This window comes from Heptranchias perlo, chromosome 28 (genome assembly GCF_035084215.1).
Source record: "Heptranchias perlo isolate sHepPer1 chromosome 28, sHepPer1.hap1, whole genome shotgun sequence".
Classification (NCBI taxonomy): domain Eukaryota; kingdom Metazoa; phylum Chordata; class Chondrichthyes; order Hexanchiformes; family Hexanchidae; genus Heptranchias; species Heptranchias perlo.
Window position 1 is genome coordinate 5,958,653 of NC_090352.1, and position 16,571 is coordinate 5,975,223.

Below are 16,571 nucleotides of genomic sequence, written 5' to 3' on the forward strand. Positions count from 1 at the left end.
TGTATGGTCACTATAGCTCTGGATGGTTAAGGATAACTTTATTAATGTGGATGAGTAGATCCACACTTGAACCCACATATAAAACCCAGTGTGGTAGTTCAGCTACAACAACAACAACTTGCACTTAAGTCGCACCTTCAACATAGTAAAACGTACAAGGGACAAGCATGTAATTTCCCAAAGTGTCAGAATTGGTGCAAATCCAGTACGTGGCTAAACTACAATGACCCATATCTCATTTATATATCTAACAGATGTAAGATAACTTGCTAATTGTCTTCTATCGGGATTCATATCATTATTTATCACAGTTAGCTCATATAGGATGTTTCACATTCTGTGTCACCCTTCCTTGTGAATCTAGGTACTCTACTCACCAGCGTAGCTTCCTCCTTGATTGCAATTTCAAAAATCAATGGACAGGAAATTCATTTAATGTAATCACGCTGACTTCTTGGAAGTTTCTTTTTACCTCGGCAAGACTGTTGGCTGGTGATGCAGATTATGTAAATTTGAAGCTGCAGTAAAGCGGTGACCTGTATTTGAACTATAAAATGCCATCCCATGACCATAAATTATCCACCATTAATGCCAGCTGTTTATCATTATGACTCAGAGTGAATGTAGATTAAGAATAGGCAGTATCGATTGATGTCTCTTTAATTACCACCGTAAAAGTTAATGATCGTCACTGAGTGTGTCTCTCGATATTCAGGCTTTATTTGTGTGACTAACTCACACTGAAATCAGCCACAGTATTTTCTTTCCTCTTATAGTCTGTGTGGCCTCTGGTTTAAAAAAAACCTAAAAATCGGGAATAATGTCTTATAAAAGCATTTTATGTTATAATTGGTCATTTTCATTTTTTTAAAGATTCAAACCAGTTTATGTTATGTTTTGCAGTGTGTATTTTATGCAGGTATGGATAAAATAAAAAATGCTAGAAATCTAAAATAATAGCGCAGGAAATGCTCAGCAGATTGATCCGTATCTGAAAGAGTAAGATAGGTCAACATTTGAGTGTGACCTCGGTAATTTTGATGAAGTGTCACAATTGAAGTTCTAACCGATATTTTTTCCTCTTTCAAATGTTGATCGGCCAGCTGCACTTTGCTATCGCTTTCCATTTTTAATCCCCATTTTGTGCAGATAACTGCTTTTGTTTGCGAAGCATGAAAGGACTGGATCCCATAAAGCCGGTGGGTGTATTTAGTTAAGTTCTTGAGAATGTGTATCTTGAACTGATAGAATCATTGAATCATACAGCACAGAAGGAGGCCATTCAGTCCATTGTGCCTGTGCGCTGGGTCTTTGGAAGAGCTATCAAATTAGTCCCACTCCCCTGCTCTTTCCCTATAGCCCTGATTTGTTTTCTCCTTTTCAAGTATTTATCCAATTCCCCTTTGAAAGTTACGATTGAATCTGCTTCCACCACCCTTTAAGGCAGTGCATTCCAGATCATAACAACTCTCCGTGTAAAAAAAAATTCTCTTCATCTCCCCTCTGGTTCTTCTGCCATTTACCTTCAATCTACGTCCTCTGGTTGCCAACCCTCCTGCCACTGGAAACAGTTTTGCCTTATTTACTCTATCAAAACCCCTCATAATTTTTGAACACCTCTATTAAATCTCCACTTAAGCTTCTCTGCTCTAAGGAGAACAATCCCAGCTTCTCCAGTCTCTCCACATAACTGTAGTTCCTCATCCCTGGTACCATTCTAGTAAATCTCCTCTGCACCCTCTCCAAGGTGAAAATCAAAATTGGCATGTTTTTATTTTGAATCTACTCTATCAGGGAAAGGAGAAAGAAGTAGTGAGATTGAAGCTTGGCAGTGGAGTGAGATGGATGGGTGGAATGGCCTTTCCTTATTCCTATTTTTACATCAAGAAAATACATGATATAGCAGCACTGAGGTTGAATTTAATGGACATGAATATCATGGTACAAAACTGAGGTAATGGTCCCTATACAGATCATCTGTTCTTGTAGACATGGAAGGCTGTTTGCCCCTTTGTCTTTTTCCACATGAAGGTAGGTCTGGAGCACCTACAGATCCCAGTTTTGAAGCACTGCAGCTTCTCTCACTATCTTACTGGTCTCCACAGGTTCTGAGGTCAAAAATTTTGAAATGAATCTAATTAAACAAGACCTGCACTGAATCTGGCTGGTGAGAGAATGCTCACATTTGTCCCCTTCTCTTGAGTGTCGGAACTCAGCAGGTTACTCTTTCTCCCAGCACAATGGCTTGGGTGAGGGATGTAAACTCTTGGCCATAAAATTAATAATTTATCCAAGATGGTGGATTCAGAATAACCTAGCAGTGGCAATGAATCTCAACATACTTGGAGGGAACCTACCCAGCAGGGGTCCTTTCATCTCCTCCTCCTCCTCTTTCTGTGAAGAAATACTATGGGAGATAAATCAAAGGTATGTGGAGTACAGTAAATAATAAATAGAAAGGCAAGGTGATTCACTTTCAAGTGTAACAGTTCACCATTCTTCAAATTGAGGTATATTCAAGTATAGAATCATAGAAAGGTTACAGCACGGAAGGAGGCCATTTGGCCCAAAGAGCCTGCGCCAGCTCTATGTAAGAGCAATCCAGCTAGTCCCACTCCCCCGCCCTATCTCTGTAGCCCTGCAAATTTTTTCCGTTCAAGTACTTATCCAGTTCCCTTTTGAAGGCCATGATTGAATCTGCCTGCACCACCTCCTCGGGAAGTGCATTCCAGATCCTAACCACTCGCTGTGTAAAAAAGGTTTTCCTCATGTCGCCATTGAGTCTTTTGCCAATCACCTTAAATCTATGTCCTCTGGTTCGTGACCCTTCTGCTAATGAGAACTGTTTCTCTCTATCTACTCTGTCTAGACCCATCATGATTTTGAATACCTCTATCAAATCTCCTCGCAACCATCTCTGTTCCAAGGAGAACAACCCCAGCTTCTCCGGTCTATCCATGTAACTAAAGTCCCTCATCCCTGGAATCGTTCTAGTAAATCTCTTCTGCACTCTCTCTAAGGCCTTCATATCTTTCCTAAAGTGCGGTGCCCAGAACTGGACACAATACTCCAGTTGTGGCTGAACCAGTGTTTTATAAAGGTTCATCATGACTTCCATACTTTTGTACATTATGCCTCTATTTATAAAGTCCAGGATCCCATATGCTTTTTTAACCACTTTCTCAACCTGCCCCGCCACCATCAATGATTTGTGCACACATACCCCTAGATCACTCTGTTCCTGTACCCCTTTTACAGTTGTGCCCTCTAGTTTATATTGTCTCTCCTCGTTCTTCCTACCGAAATGTATTACTTTGCATTTTTCTGCGTTAAATTTCATCTGCCACGTGTTCGCCCTTGCCACCAGCCTGTCTATATCCTCTTGAAGTCTATCACTATCCTCCTCACTGTATACCGCCCTTCCAAGTTTTGTGTTATCTGGAAATTTTGAAATTGTGCCCTGTACACCCAAGTCCAAGTCACTAATATATATATATATCAAGAAAAGCAGTGGTCTCAGCACCGACCCCTGGAGAACACCACTGTATGCCTCCCTCCAGTCTGAAAAACAACCGTTCACCACTACTCTCTGTTTCCTGTCGCATAGCCAATTCTGTATCCTTGTTGCTACTGCCTCCTTTATTCCATCGTCTACCCTCTCTGTTACCTCATCAAAAGACTCTATCAGGTTAGTTAAACACTATTTGTCTTTAACAAATCTGTGCTGGCTTTCCCTAATCAATCCACACTTGTCCAAGTGACTGTTAATTTTGTCCCGGATTATCGTTTCTAAAAGTTTCCCCACTGAGTTTAAACTGGCTGGCCTATAGTTGCCGGGTTTATCCTTACATCCTTTTTTGAACAAGGATGTAACATTTGGAATTCTCCAGTCCTCTGGCACCACCCCGTATCTACAGATGTTTGGAAGATTATGGCCAGTACCTCCGCAATTTCCACACTTACTTCCCTCAGCAACCTAGGATGCATCCCATCCGGACTGGGTGACTTATCTACTTTAAGTACAGCTAGCCTTTCTAGTACCTCTTCTTTATCAATATTTAGCCCATCCAGCATCTCAACTATATCTTCCTTTATTGAGACTCTGGCAGCATCTCCTTCCTTGGTAAAGATAGATGCAAAGTACTCATTTAGCACCTTGGCCATCCCCTCTCCCTTCATGGGTAGATCTCCTCTTTGGTCCCTAATTGGCCCCATCCCTCCTCTTACTACCCATTTACTGTTTACATGCCTGTAGAAGACTTTTGTATTCCCTTTTATGTTGTCCGCCAGTCTATTCTCGTACTCTCTCTTTGCCCCTCTTATTTCCTTTTTCACTTCCCTTCTGTACTTTCTATATTTTGCCTGGTTCTCACTTATGTTATCAACCTGACATCTGTCATACGCCCCTTTTTTCCGTTTCATCTTACTCACTATCTCTTTTGTCATCCAGGGAGCTCTGACTTTAGTTGCCCTACCTTTCTGCCTCATGGGAATGTGCCTAGACTGTACCCAAACCATCTCCTCTTTAAAGGCCGCCCACTGTTCAATTACAGTTTTGCCTGCCAATCTTTGATTCCAATTTACCCGAGCAAGATCTGTTCTCATCCCATTGAAATTGGCTCTCCTCCAATTGAGTAATTTTACTTTAGAGTGGTCCGTGTCCTTTTCCATAGCTAGTCTAAACCTTATGATACTATGATCGCTGCTCCCTAAATGCTCCCCCACTGACACTTGAAGACTGACACAAAGTAATTATTCAACAAGTCTGCCATTTCCTTATTTTCATTTGCAATATTATGCACATCTGTTTTTAAAGGCCCCACATTACCCTTGACGACACTTTTTCTTCTAATATAATTGTAAAAACCTTTTGTGTTTATCTTGATATCCCTCGCAAGTTTCTTTTCATATTTCCTTTTTGCAGCTCTTACTATCGTTTTTGTCTCCCTTTGCTGTTCTTGATAGCTCTCCCAGTCCCCTGGATCGCCACTATTCTTTGCACTTTTGTATGCTCTTTCCTTTTGTTTTATGTTATCTCTCACCGCATTTGTCAACCATGGCTGTTTTATTTGGTAAGCAGAGCTCTTGCCCCTTAGGGGTATATACTGGTCCTGTATTAAGCTAAATTCTTTTTTGAACACCTCCCACTGTTCATCTGTAGTTTTACCCGATAACAGTTTTGACGAGTTTGCTGTTATTAGTCTCTGTCTCGACCCATTAAAGTTAGCCTTACCAAAATCTAGAATCTTAGTAACCGTGTTAAGTTTTTCCATTTCAAACATTGAATTTGATCATATTATGGTCACTGTTAGATAAATGTTCCCTTACTACCAGATTATTAACCAAGTCTGGCTCATTATTCATTATTAAATCTAGTATGGCCTGCCCTCTTGTTGGTTCCAGAATATATTGCTCCAGAAAACTATTTTGAATGCACTCAAGAAATTCACTACCTTTCTGACTTGAGCTACTCTGCTCTTCCCAATCTATATGTGACAGTCAGGATTGTGATGTCTGTATACTGTAGGCGGGAACTCTCTTGACTGGAGGAAAATATACCCCTACATTTAAAAAGGTTAAAAAGATTCTTATATTGTGCACAAAGAATGAATACTCGATATGAGAAAAGATCTTTCCTGATTGTAAACTACATCGTCTAAAAGGATATTGTAATGGCAGATTTCCTTCGATAAACATCTTTTTCTGAGGTTATAAAGGTTTAGAAAGTATTTTACAATCCTTTTCGATATTTCTAATCTGTATATTTTGCTTTTGAAATCCTAGCTATATTACCAGCCAACGGAGTTTAATCAGGCCCTTGCCATCAATCATCCAGACATCAAATTTGTTGCAACCAAAATTGTCACCTACAAGGTAGGAAATGTTAAAATTCTCATTCTGGTAAAAATATGCTAATACTGTTAAACCAGAGCTTCCAGAACCCCAGAAACAAAATGCCATTGGTCGGGTAGCTTTCACTCGCAAGCTTACTGTAGTGATTTATCTCACAGAGTGTGACTCTCAGACCTTGATGCTGACCAGAAGCTAAAAAGTGATCAGATTTTTTTTATCTTGTTCAGAACACAGCTTCAGGACAGAGTCTAAGGATCTGTCCATCAGTGATTCAGGACAAGGATTGGTTTAATCCCGAAACCAGATTTTTCAATTAGCTATTTTGATGCTGTTCACATGACTTTATAGGGCGCCCTTGGGCAGCAGTAAAGTGATGCGAACCTCTTTAAAGTGTCACACTCCTTTTAGGTCAAATGCCCCTTGTGTTTTTGCTGCTCCTGAGCGTTCAGTAGGAAGTTTGCACATTCTAACAAAGAAAGTCTCACGTCCTTTGTGGGAGGTCATCGCTCTGTGTTTTGTCATTCTAAACCTTGTTCACTGCTATCTGCTTGCTACTGCTACAGTACTAGCAGATTTGTTAGATCTCCCAACAGTACTTCGAGTGAAGAAATTACAGCAAAGTATTAGGAGCCTTTCAAGCTGTCCTTTTGCTGACAATTGACAGCTGGTGAATTAATCTGTCAGACATATGCTGTCAAAGTAAATTTGTTTCTCATTCAAGCCAAAGGGTGATTATTACACTTTTCTGAAATGAGAAATAAGGAGTCATCAGTAGATGGGCTCCTAATTGAATTCATTCCATGTAAAGCACAAGCAACTATAAATGGAAGCAAAAACAGAATAAATATCTGAAGGGTCTCCCTCTTGAAATCTCAACAATCTGACCATATCGATTTTCACATTACTCGGCTGCTTGTTTGGAGATGTTTACATTTGTTTTGTCCACGGCTTCTGGGCGATCCTTATTTAATTCAGAAGTAATTTCGACAGATGTACTTCCCATGGTGTGGATAACATTTTTGAGTATTTAGTTTGGGGTACACTCTTCTTTAAATTCCTTCTGAACCAGGAGAAACAAACCTTTTAAAAAAAATAAACAAACCTGTTCTGCACACAGATTGTAAATTTACTTTTGGCCTTTGGGCCAACTTCCAATCTTTGGGATTGCAGGTAAACTATTTCTGTCTTATAGTATCTAGGGGTTAGTTTCTTAAAGGGAAAAATAAGTCCACTAATACCCATCCTTGGCCTCCCTAATGTTGTTTTATATTAGCTAATTCTAACCATAATCTAAAGACTAATCCGCAGTGGGTTTCAGAGGCCACCAGAGAACATTCCCTGCGATGGAGGGTGGACATGCTGAAGGGAAGGGCCTTGGATATCTCAGTGCGTCCACTCCCTAATGCACTGTGCTCCACAAAACAATGCAAAAATAATTATGAAACCAGATCAGCAAAGAATTTATATGATGCCATGGAAAATGTTTGTAGGTTTCCGTCCCCATTATCACATCCAACTGTCAGCTATGGCCTCAGCCATGTGAGGCCCATTCCTGGAAATGCAGCCGATGAACCCTGAATCTGTTCTATTTCTGCTTTTATTTCTTATTCACTGGTTTGATCTCTTTGAATTTTGCAGACCTGAAGAGTTGGAAAGAGCTATTTTTAGCACTTTTGCCTCATTGGTGGATAAATGCTAAATTAGAATGCCTAAGATCTGTTTCTCTTGGTTCAGAAGGAGTTTAAAAAAGAGTGTACCCCAAACTAAATGGATTTTTGCCAGGGATTTTTTTAACTTGCATTTTTATATCGCTAGAATCAACATGTAAGGCCTTGGCTCACAAGGCCACACAAAGCATCTTTGTCAATAGAAGCTATCAGCCCAAAACAGAGTTGTCTGCGTTCTGTGTCCTCAAGGTGTAAGTTAATTTTGGGCCACACAACGGGAACTGGAATGTTAATTGGTTAATCATGGCTGACTATGACATGCCCCATGGTCACACATCAAAGGATAGTGACTTTGATTAACAGTTACTTCTGAATCCTTTGAAAAGAGGCAGGGCCCTTGATTGACTGGAACTCACTGTGATTCTGAACTCAGTGGACAGATTTAATCCCACAGATTTATATTGGCAGTTTTTTAGTCGGGGAAAGAGAAGTCAGAGTGTGTGTACAGCTTACATTCAGGTGTGTACAGTTTTCAAGTTCTATGCCAACCTATAGTAAGGCTTGTTTGAGGTTATAACAAGCAAATGTATATTTACAGGTCCACGTTTAGAGAGAAAGCAATTTGCTTCTTTGTTGTTTTCTATATTAAGGACTATAGGGAAATAAAATCACTTATTGGTTTGAAGCTTGTGTCTCAATTGGTAAGAGTGTTTATCCATGTGTAGAGAAAAGAGAATTCACTTGGCGATACATGATACATTATGGTAGCTGATGTAAGAGAGAACCCTTACTTCAAACAATCTCTGAGTCATGCAATCATTTATGTAGAGTTTGGGCAAAAAAGGTACACCTTGAATTGTAGGGGATGTGAGGTCCACTTCTGGGAGTGACCAACAAACCTGAGAAAATATCTGGTGTAAAAACCCATAAGTGTGACGATCAGCAATTTAAGATATATACAAATTAATGGAAATATGGATTTAAACTTTATATGTGTCCCATGAACAACAACAATTTGCATTTAAATAACGCTTTTAATGTAGATAGACATCCCAAGGTGCTTCACACAGGCATAGGGGAAAAAAGTTTGGACAGTCCTGTCTTAAGTGATTCTGGGGATTTTACCTACATTATGCCTTGAATGAATCCATTTCAGTTGTTGATAATTCTTTGCATGAAGAAGTTCTTAACATCAGTCCTAAATTTGCCATTCACTAGTTTGAACATGTGCCCTCTTATTCTATTGTTTAAGCTTGAAGTACCGTCATCCCATCAAACCTACTCCAGTTTTGCAGACAACGTACAATGTACCCTTCCATATCCTGCAGAGAGGGCTGTGGAAGTACCTTCTGAATCTCAAAGATAATCAAACAAAATTCAAAAATATTCATTCACTCCTTGCATGGCCCACTACTCAACTTTCGCCTGCAGCCCTCCACGGGGAACATTCCTTCATCCAGCATGCTAGGAACCAGGGAGTCTGTACCTGTAACTTCCAGTCACAATACTAACCAGATACTTGTGCAGCTTTTTAAAGGAGTTAATTGTCTCAGTCTGGATTGCCTTTGTTTCATTGTAGTGCTGCCAAATTTGGCTTTTCATTAAAAGCATGGAGCTTCTCCTCTTCCCCCTCTCTATCCACCATTTTTTCCTGAAAATGTTTGATCTTTTGATTGTAATCAGTTTTCTTGTGTCAGAACATAAGTGCAGGAATACCAAGAAAAAATTGGTAAGATTCCAATTGTCTTAATGCATACACATTAAAACAAAACTTGTAAAGTATGTCCCAAGCAGTGAATTAACCTTGGTTTTTACCTGGGTTTCTCGATTAAAATAAATAATACAGGAGTACATTACACTTGAGGTATCCAAAAAATAGTGAAAGGAAGCAGTTCCTTAAACCAGTGTTAGTCATTTGGGTGGTGCATGCAATTCTGGGCATCAAAGACCAAATAAATTAAGAAATAGTTATTAGGTGATGCCAAGCTTGGGTTAATAGCCTGCAAATTTGAGGAAGAAGAAACTACAGAGGTAGGTAAGTAGTTCTGCAGTTTTGAGATCCTGGGAAGGAATGCATACAATATTACAGGGAGTGATTTCTCCAGAGTTTGAAGCCTTCTAGACATTGGGGCCGATTTTCGGATGGCCAAGCAAGTGCATTGGAGGCGGTAGGCTCCTAAAATGGCGGAATCCTGGAGCGGGTTCGGAGCCCGGCTCCAACCTGCTGACTTCCGGGTTCCCCAGTGACGCGTTCAGGTGCGCGCGCAGCTCCCGAATGCGGGACTCCCACCGGCAATTAAAGCCGGCGGGATGCTGCTTTAGATAGTTAGTCAGATAGTTAGTCAGATAGTTGAGGTACTTGACAGACCTCATTGACTGGAGATTTTGGTAGGGGTGCGATTTTGAAGGATCCTCAGCGTGTTTCCCGTGCTGTGGGAAACACTCCCTATTGGAGCAGACGTGTTTCAGCCAGCAGCCAGTGGGAGATGCAAAGGATTATTTGACAGGTGGGGAGAAAACGTCATTTATTGCAGCAGGGCACTCTGTCACTTCAGACAAAGTTTCAGACACCTTTGTCTTTCCACTTAAAATTTTTAATTTATACCCTAAACTCTGCTGTGCAAACACATTTACCTATTTTGTGGACCCTCTCAAACTCATACCGTCAGGATGGGGGGGGCGCCATAACTGCATTCACCAATTCATCTGAAGACTAGCAAAATCACCAGCCTCACCAGTCACACTGTCCACCTCCGTCACGTGGAGCTCCACGACACAGTGCTGCGCCACAGGCACCAGCACAAAATAATTGTGCAACTACACATACACCCACTGTAGAGTGACCCAATAGGTGGCATCAAGTGTGGGTGTTCATGGTGAACCTCATGAAAGGGACTTATTACACAAGCCAGTCAAGAATGGCCAAGACGTGACTGTAGTGGTGACAATAATAATATTTAATGTGCCATTAACAAAAATCAAATATGAATAAAAAAACATGACAAACCATCAAACACCCATGTGCATCCCCTTTGTGCTCACAAAACCTTCACCTTACGCTTACGAGTACTCCTACATGGTGCCTCCCCTGTGGCTGCAGCAGAGATAGTGGCAGGTTGCTCTTGTTCATGCCCTGACCAATTAGATGCTGTGGGCCTACACCCTCTTGGTTTCGGTGGCCATGAGGGTCGCTCCAAAGACTGCTCCACCTGCACCTGTGCAGGGGCAGGCTCGGCAACCTGAAGAGGAGGCAGCTTTGCGGGTACTGGTTGAGAGGGGGGCAACAGGTGGGAGCGCTTTGAGTGGCGTCTTCACTTCTATGTCCCCTTTCGCCATCATCCCTTCTCCTGGGCCAGGCCCACACCACTCCTACCACCCTGCTGGACGACAGTTTAGAGGACATGTGTGAAGCCTTGTAAGGCCAGTGCCAGAGTATGTTCCTGCTTGTTTAAGGCGGCAGAAAGTTGCTCACCGAGTCCGAAGGGCCGTTGTCAGGGCCTCAATGGACTCATTGGTGAGCCGTGCATGAAGCTTGATAGAGGCTCGCCTTCCCTCTATCGCGACACTATCTCAGAGGTGCCCTCACGTCCCTGTGACAGTATCTCAGAGATTCCCTCCTGTATTTGTGCCACCGTTCCACTCATGCAGGAGTTGGACTCCTCCATCCTCTGCGTGATTTTGGAGAGTGCACATGACATTTGTTCCAGCACCTCGCAAATGCGCTGCTGCCCCTCAATCATTCTCCTTTTCATGGATGGCCCCCAGGGTTCAGCATCTGTGTTCAGCTGAGCAGAGGCTGGAGAAGATTGCTCCCATTGACGTGGACTCTCCTCAATTGCCCCTGCCACCAGTGTTTGCCCGTGCTTACGTGTGTGGTGACTCACCATGTGCGACCCCAACTAAGTGAGGGCGGTGACCCACCAAGGTGTGTGTATCTGCGCTGGTGGATGGCTTGCTCAGATGTGACGGTGCCCCCTCAGAGGCCGGCTGGTCCTCTGAGGAATCGCCCTCCGCCGTCATGGCAGTAACTGATGGCCCTGTAAGAGAACAGAAGGCAATATTAAGCATGATGACAGATGTTGAGATGCTGAAGATGGCAAGGCATGTTAACATCATTTCCTGTTGTGAGTGCCGAATTTTAAAGTTCTGTCACCAGACATTTGTAAGTTGCCAGTCTCGGCGTCCCCGACGGACAGGCACTCGAGGGTGCGGTTCAACTCAAGAGCCTCCTGCTCCGCATCTGTGAGGACGACAAGATGTTGCGGCCCCCTTCCGGTCTTCGCCCTCTCCCATGCATTCTGGGCTCTCTTTAAGGGGAGAAAGTAGAGAGGCGTGAGTGAGGAATGGTGACGTGGCCAACTGCTGTATGCATTGGTTTGGGTGAGGCTGACCGTGAAAGAGATGCATCAGAGGGTGAGTATGAGTCAGAGCCATGACATTGTATAAGGATTGGGTTGAGTGGTAGTGGTGGGATGAGTACAGGGGAGGTGTGTAAGTGCAGGTAAGTTGAGGATGAGGTTTGAGTGGGTGCGAGGAGTGATGTGATAGAGTAGTTTTGGCAGTGCAGAAGGAGTTGTGGGGTGAGGGCGGTGATGTGGAAGACGGAGTGTAGGAGAATGAGTAAGTGTGCTCACTTTGGCTGACCTAGTTAGGTCATTGAAGCGCTTCCTGCACTGTATCCATGTGTGGGAGACGTTGCTGCTGCTGCTGACCTCCTCTGCCAACTCGAGCCAGGCCTTCTTGGTGGCAGAGACAGGCCACTTCCTCCCGTTCACTGGGTAGAAAATATCCCTCCTCCTCCTCACCCCATCCAGTAGTACCTGGGGTGAGGCATCGGTAAATCTGGGAGCAGCCTTTCCCCTGGTCTGCTCCATTGTGTAATTTTGGGTGTTTGCTCCAGAAGCAGCATTGGAGGACTGCTCCTTTAAATAGGGCTCCTCTAGCTGACAGCCTGTGATGCGGATGCGCAGTCTGCCCGCTGCGCAGGTTGATGACGGGAAACCTGGAATCCACGGGAAGTGCCTTCAATTTACCCACGATCGCGTGGGGAACGGACCGATTTCAATGGGTGGGTTACCCACGTGCCCAGTCCCCCCCCCCCCCCTCGCTGCCATCCCACCTCCCTGGTAATATCAGGGCCATTGGATGCAGCAAAAGATTTGTAGATGAATTTAGATAAGTTACACAATTAAGCAGACACATGGCATGTAGAATTTAACACAGATACATGTCAAATATTACATATAGGTTGTCGAAAAAATGTGACGTGCAAGGAAAGGAATTCATCCAGCCCAAAGAACGTACTTGGTTGGGAGAAAGGAGTAAAGTAGTAGATTTGTCTCTTTCAATATCCAGACCATGTGGTGAAACAATTAAAAAAGCTATTAGGGTGTGAGATATGTGGTCAGAACTATCTACAAATCCAAGTGCATAGAGGTTATGCTATGGCTTTACAGTGCATTTTGTTCCCTTTTTGTAACAGCATCATAAAGATACATACTTACATTAGAAAGGGTATAGAAAACAGCAACAAGTTAGTACCCAAGTGTAAAGAGGACGAGCTATAAGTAAGATTAAAGAAGCTAAAACTTCAGTCTAGAAAGAAGGTGGTGAAAGGGGGAGACCTCATTAAGATATGTAACATATTAAATGATGATGTGGAGATGCCGGTGATGGACTGGGGTGGACAAATGTACGGAGTCGTACAACACCAGGTTATAGTCCAACAGCTTTATTTGAAATCACAAGCTTTCGGAGCTTTGCTCCTTCGTCAGGCGAGTGACTCACCTGATGAAGGAGGAAAGCTCCGAAAGCTTGTGATTTCAAATAAAGCTGTTGAACTATAACCTGGTGTTGTACGACTTCGTATATTAAATGATGTGGATAAAGTAAATTTAGAAGGTTATTTCAAAGTAGGACCAGAGCATTAAAATTGAAGTCAGTGGAAAGTAATTATAGAACAGATAGCTTGAAAACCTGTTTTATTCAAAGAGCTTGACATCAAAATACAAGATACCAAGAAGGGCAAGCTAATGTACTAGAGGGATGGATTTTGATGGGTTGAATGGGGGATTTCTCATTCTCAACTCGTATTCTTTGTGATTACAGTTAGGAGAGTTCAATACTTCACACTCACTACTCTTTTACAACAAAGAACAACAAAGGTATTTTATATATAATTGCACAGTGACTAATATATTCCTCATGGTGTCAACTATTGTTGAGATTCGTAAAATGGCCTTTGAGCCATTTTACCACGTATTGATGATATCCTCTCATTTATAAAGTGCCGATATGTAAATAATGAAGTAGAGAGGAAAGAATAAACTTGTTAATGGTTTGAATGTGCTTGTTGAAGTTTATTTGCTTAGATGTGCTTAGCCTAATGATGTGCCAAATAGAGTTTGTTGTTTAAATGAAGAGAGGGTTACTTGAACTTGTAAGGGCCACATTTATGAAACAAGTACTTACACAATCAAAGGAACAATGCTTTTGTATATAAATAGAAACTCTCACAATAGACCCTTAAAGTTAGAATCACCCTCTTCATTTGGACAGCATAAGCCACATTTGTTACATTACACAGCTTGGTACAGTTCTCCTGGTTGTGAGGAATAGTATTTAGCAGGTTGATGATTCTTTTGGTACCATACCAGCATTCTTGTTTTCCTGTGTATTCTTGGTAGCACTGTAGTGAATGTCACACCAATTGCAGGCTGATATTGTGGATGGCTAGCTGCAAGAGACCACAGAAAGGAAGTGTTGATGGTATAATATAAGTCCATTACTGTGTTGACCATCTACCCTAGACTGAGATGCTTCCATGCAAAGCAAATCAGTGTCAGATGAGGCTCGAGCTGAGCAAAGCAGCTGTCCCTTGTTATTTGGTGCAATGTTATTTGCACTGGACGTCAGCAAGAGAAACAACACGGTTGGTGGATAGCAAAATAAAATGGCTGAATTTCTATGCCATTAGCACTTTCTAGGTGCCCAAAAAGACATGACTGGAATCTGCCTCTGTGTAGCATCGCAGGGTGACCAAAGCACTCTACCGGTCACACACTAGTTCGTACAGTTCTGCATGGACCACCAATAGAAGGAGCAAAGGCATCTTGGCCTTTACCAGCTGCCCCATTTCCCTAAAAGGCAGAGCATTGTGTGCACATTACCACACTCCTGGGCTGTGTATGAATAGAATGGGCCTGTGTTCTCTAATTGTCCAGATGTGACCAAAAGCTCATGCATCGTAGTTCATGCTATTGAGAGAGTTTGTTCTTGTTGAGGCAGCCCAGCATGATAGAATTGTTTGAACGGAAAGGTTGGATTGATAGCTGCTATTTGGGAAATGAGGGATATGCTTTGTGCTCATGGCTACTGAAGTCTTTGGTAAATCCCCATACTAATCTCCAGGACAGATATAGCGATGTCTACACTAGAAATAGGATGCTCATTGAGCAAGCTTTTGAGGTGCTCAAGCAAACACTTACAATACTTGGATTGCTGGGGAGGGTGGTTTGGCCATGTCATATTTCCCTCTGATAACTGGAAGAACTGTTGGTGTGGTGCATCTTGCACAGCATTGCCATCAACAGAAACTTGGTGTTGAGGTCCATGAGAGGCAGGAGGAAAAAAATGGTGAACAACCAACAGCAAAAGGACTGTTTTTTCCTCACTGTGTGTAGCCCATCAGTACCATTGTATTACTTCCCCATATGTTTTCCTGGTGTGCCTACCACCACCTGTGGATTGTTCACTCCTAGTTACCGGTGGATATGTTGTCAATAGACATGCTCTACATGTTCCCTAGGAGAGTGCCAGAAGTTGTTCACCGCTGTTGTTGAGGCTTGTGGTTTCCCCGGAGTAGAATGGTGACACGTCTAAGTTCCCTCCATCTGTGTCAGGAGGTCCTTGCATTTGAGTTCCTAGTGTCCCTAGAAGCCACTTGTACAGGGCTTAGTGTGACACAAAACCCAGTGATAGCTCATCACATGACTGTTCTCGTGCCTGTGCTATAGGGCATCTCCTCAGGAACCCCACTTATCTGCTACAGCTAGAGTAACATGCACCTTTGCAGTTCTGATCTCTAACTGACTGCTGCTTGTAACCTTTCTCTGTTGGACTCTGCTGCTGTGGCCATTGCAGCTGTGAAAGATGCTGGTGCCTCAGCAAAGTAGACTTCATACCAGAAAACCATCTTCCCATCCTTCCCATCCTTCCCATTACCACAGGGATGGAGTCAAGGTACTTCTCTGAACTTTCCATGTGTTCATAAACTTGAGCTCATCCAAAACTCTGCAGCCCGTATCCGAACTCGCAGCAAGTCCTGTTCTCCCATCACCCCTGTCCTCTGACTTACATTGGCTCCTGGTCCAGGAACAGCTTGATTTTAAAATTCTCATCCTAGTTTTCAAATCCCTCCATGGCATCGCCCCTCCCTATCTCTGTCACCTCCTCCAGTCCTACAACCCTCTGAGATCTCTGCGCTCCTCCAATTCTAGCCTCTATGCATCCCCGATTTTCATCGCTCCACCATGGGTGGCAGTGTCTTTAGCTGCCTAGGCCCTAAGCTCTGGAATTCCCTCCCTAAACTTCTCTGCCTCCGTAACTTGCTCTCCTCCTTTAAGACGCACCTAAAAACTCACCTCTTTGACCAAGCTTTTGTTCACCTGTCCTAATATCTCCTTATGTGGCTCGGTGTCAAATTTTATTTGATAATGTTCCTGTGAAGTGCCTTGGGACATTTTACTATGTTAAAGGCGCTTTATAAATGCAAGTTATTGTTGTTCAATCATTCTCTTTTGGAATGCAGGAAGACTAAATATTCCAGCTCGAGGGGCCTGACCAGAAGCAGCAAGTATGACGACTCAGTGGCCTGCATCTTCTGGCCCCAAATCTGCTCCAACCTCTTCTGCCCTTTTCTCACCACTATATTGGGCAGCACCCAGTGAATTCCAAAATGCTAGTTTGCAGGTTGGTGTTAGTGTAGTTGGTGACATTGGGTGTTGTCATGCACCATGCTGCTCTGGTGCTCACTGCAGATCATCATCTGTA

At 42.8% G+C, this 16,571-nt stretch overlaps 1 protein-coding gene across 1 annotated transcript in view; it reads left to right on the top strand.

Moving 5' to 3' along the window:
• Positions 1-16,571, top strand: part of srrm3 (serine/arginine repetitive matrix 3) — a 632,220-nt gene that overhangs the window by 160,369 nt on the left and 455,280 nt on the right. Inside the window, exon 3 of the mRNA XM_068007973.1 lies at positions 5,785-5,874. The gene's annotated coding sequence lies outside the window, so the exon portion shown is untranslated. The remainder of the gene's footprint in view (positions 1-5,784; positions 5,875-16,571) is intronic.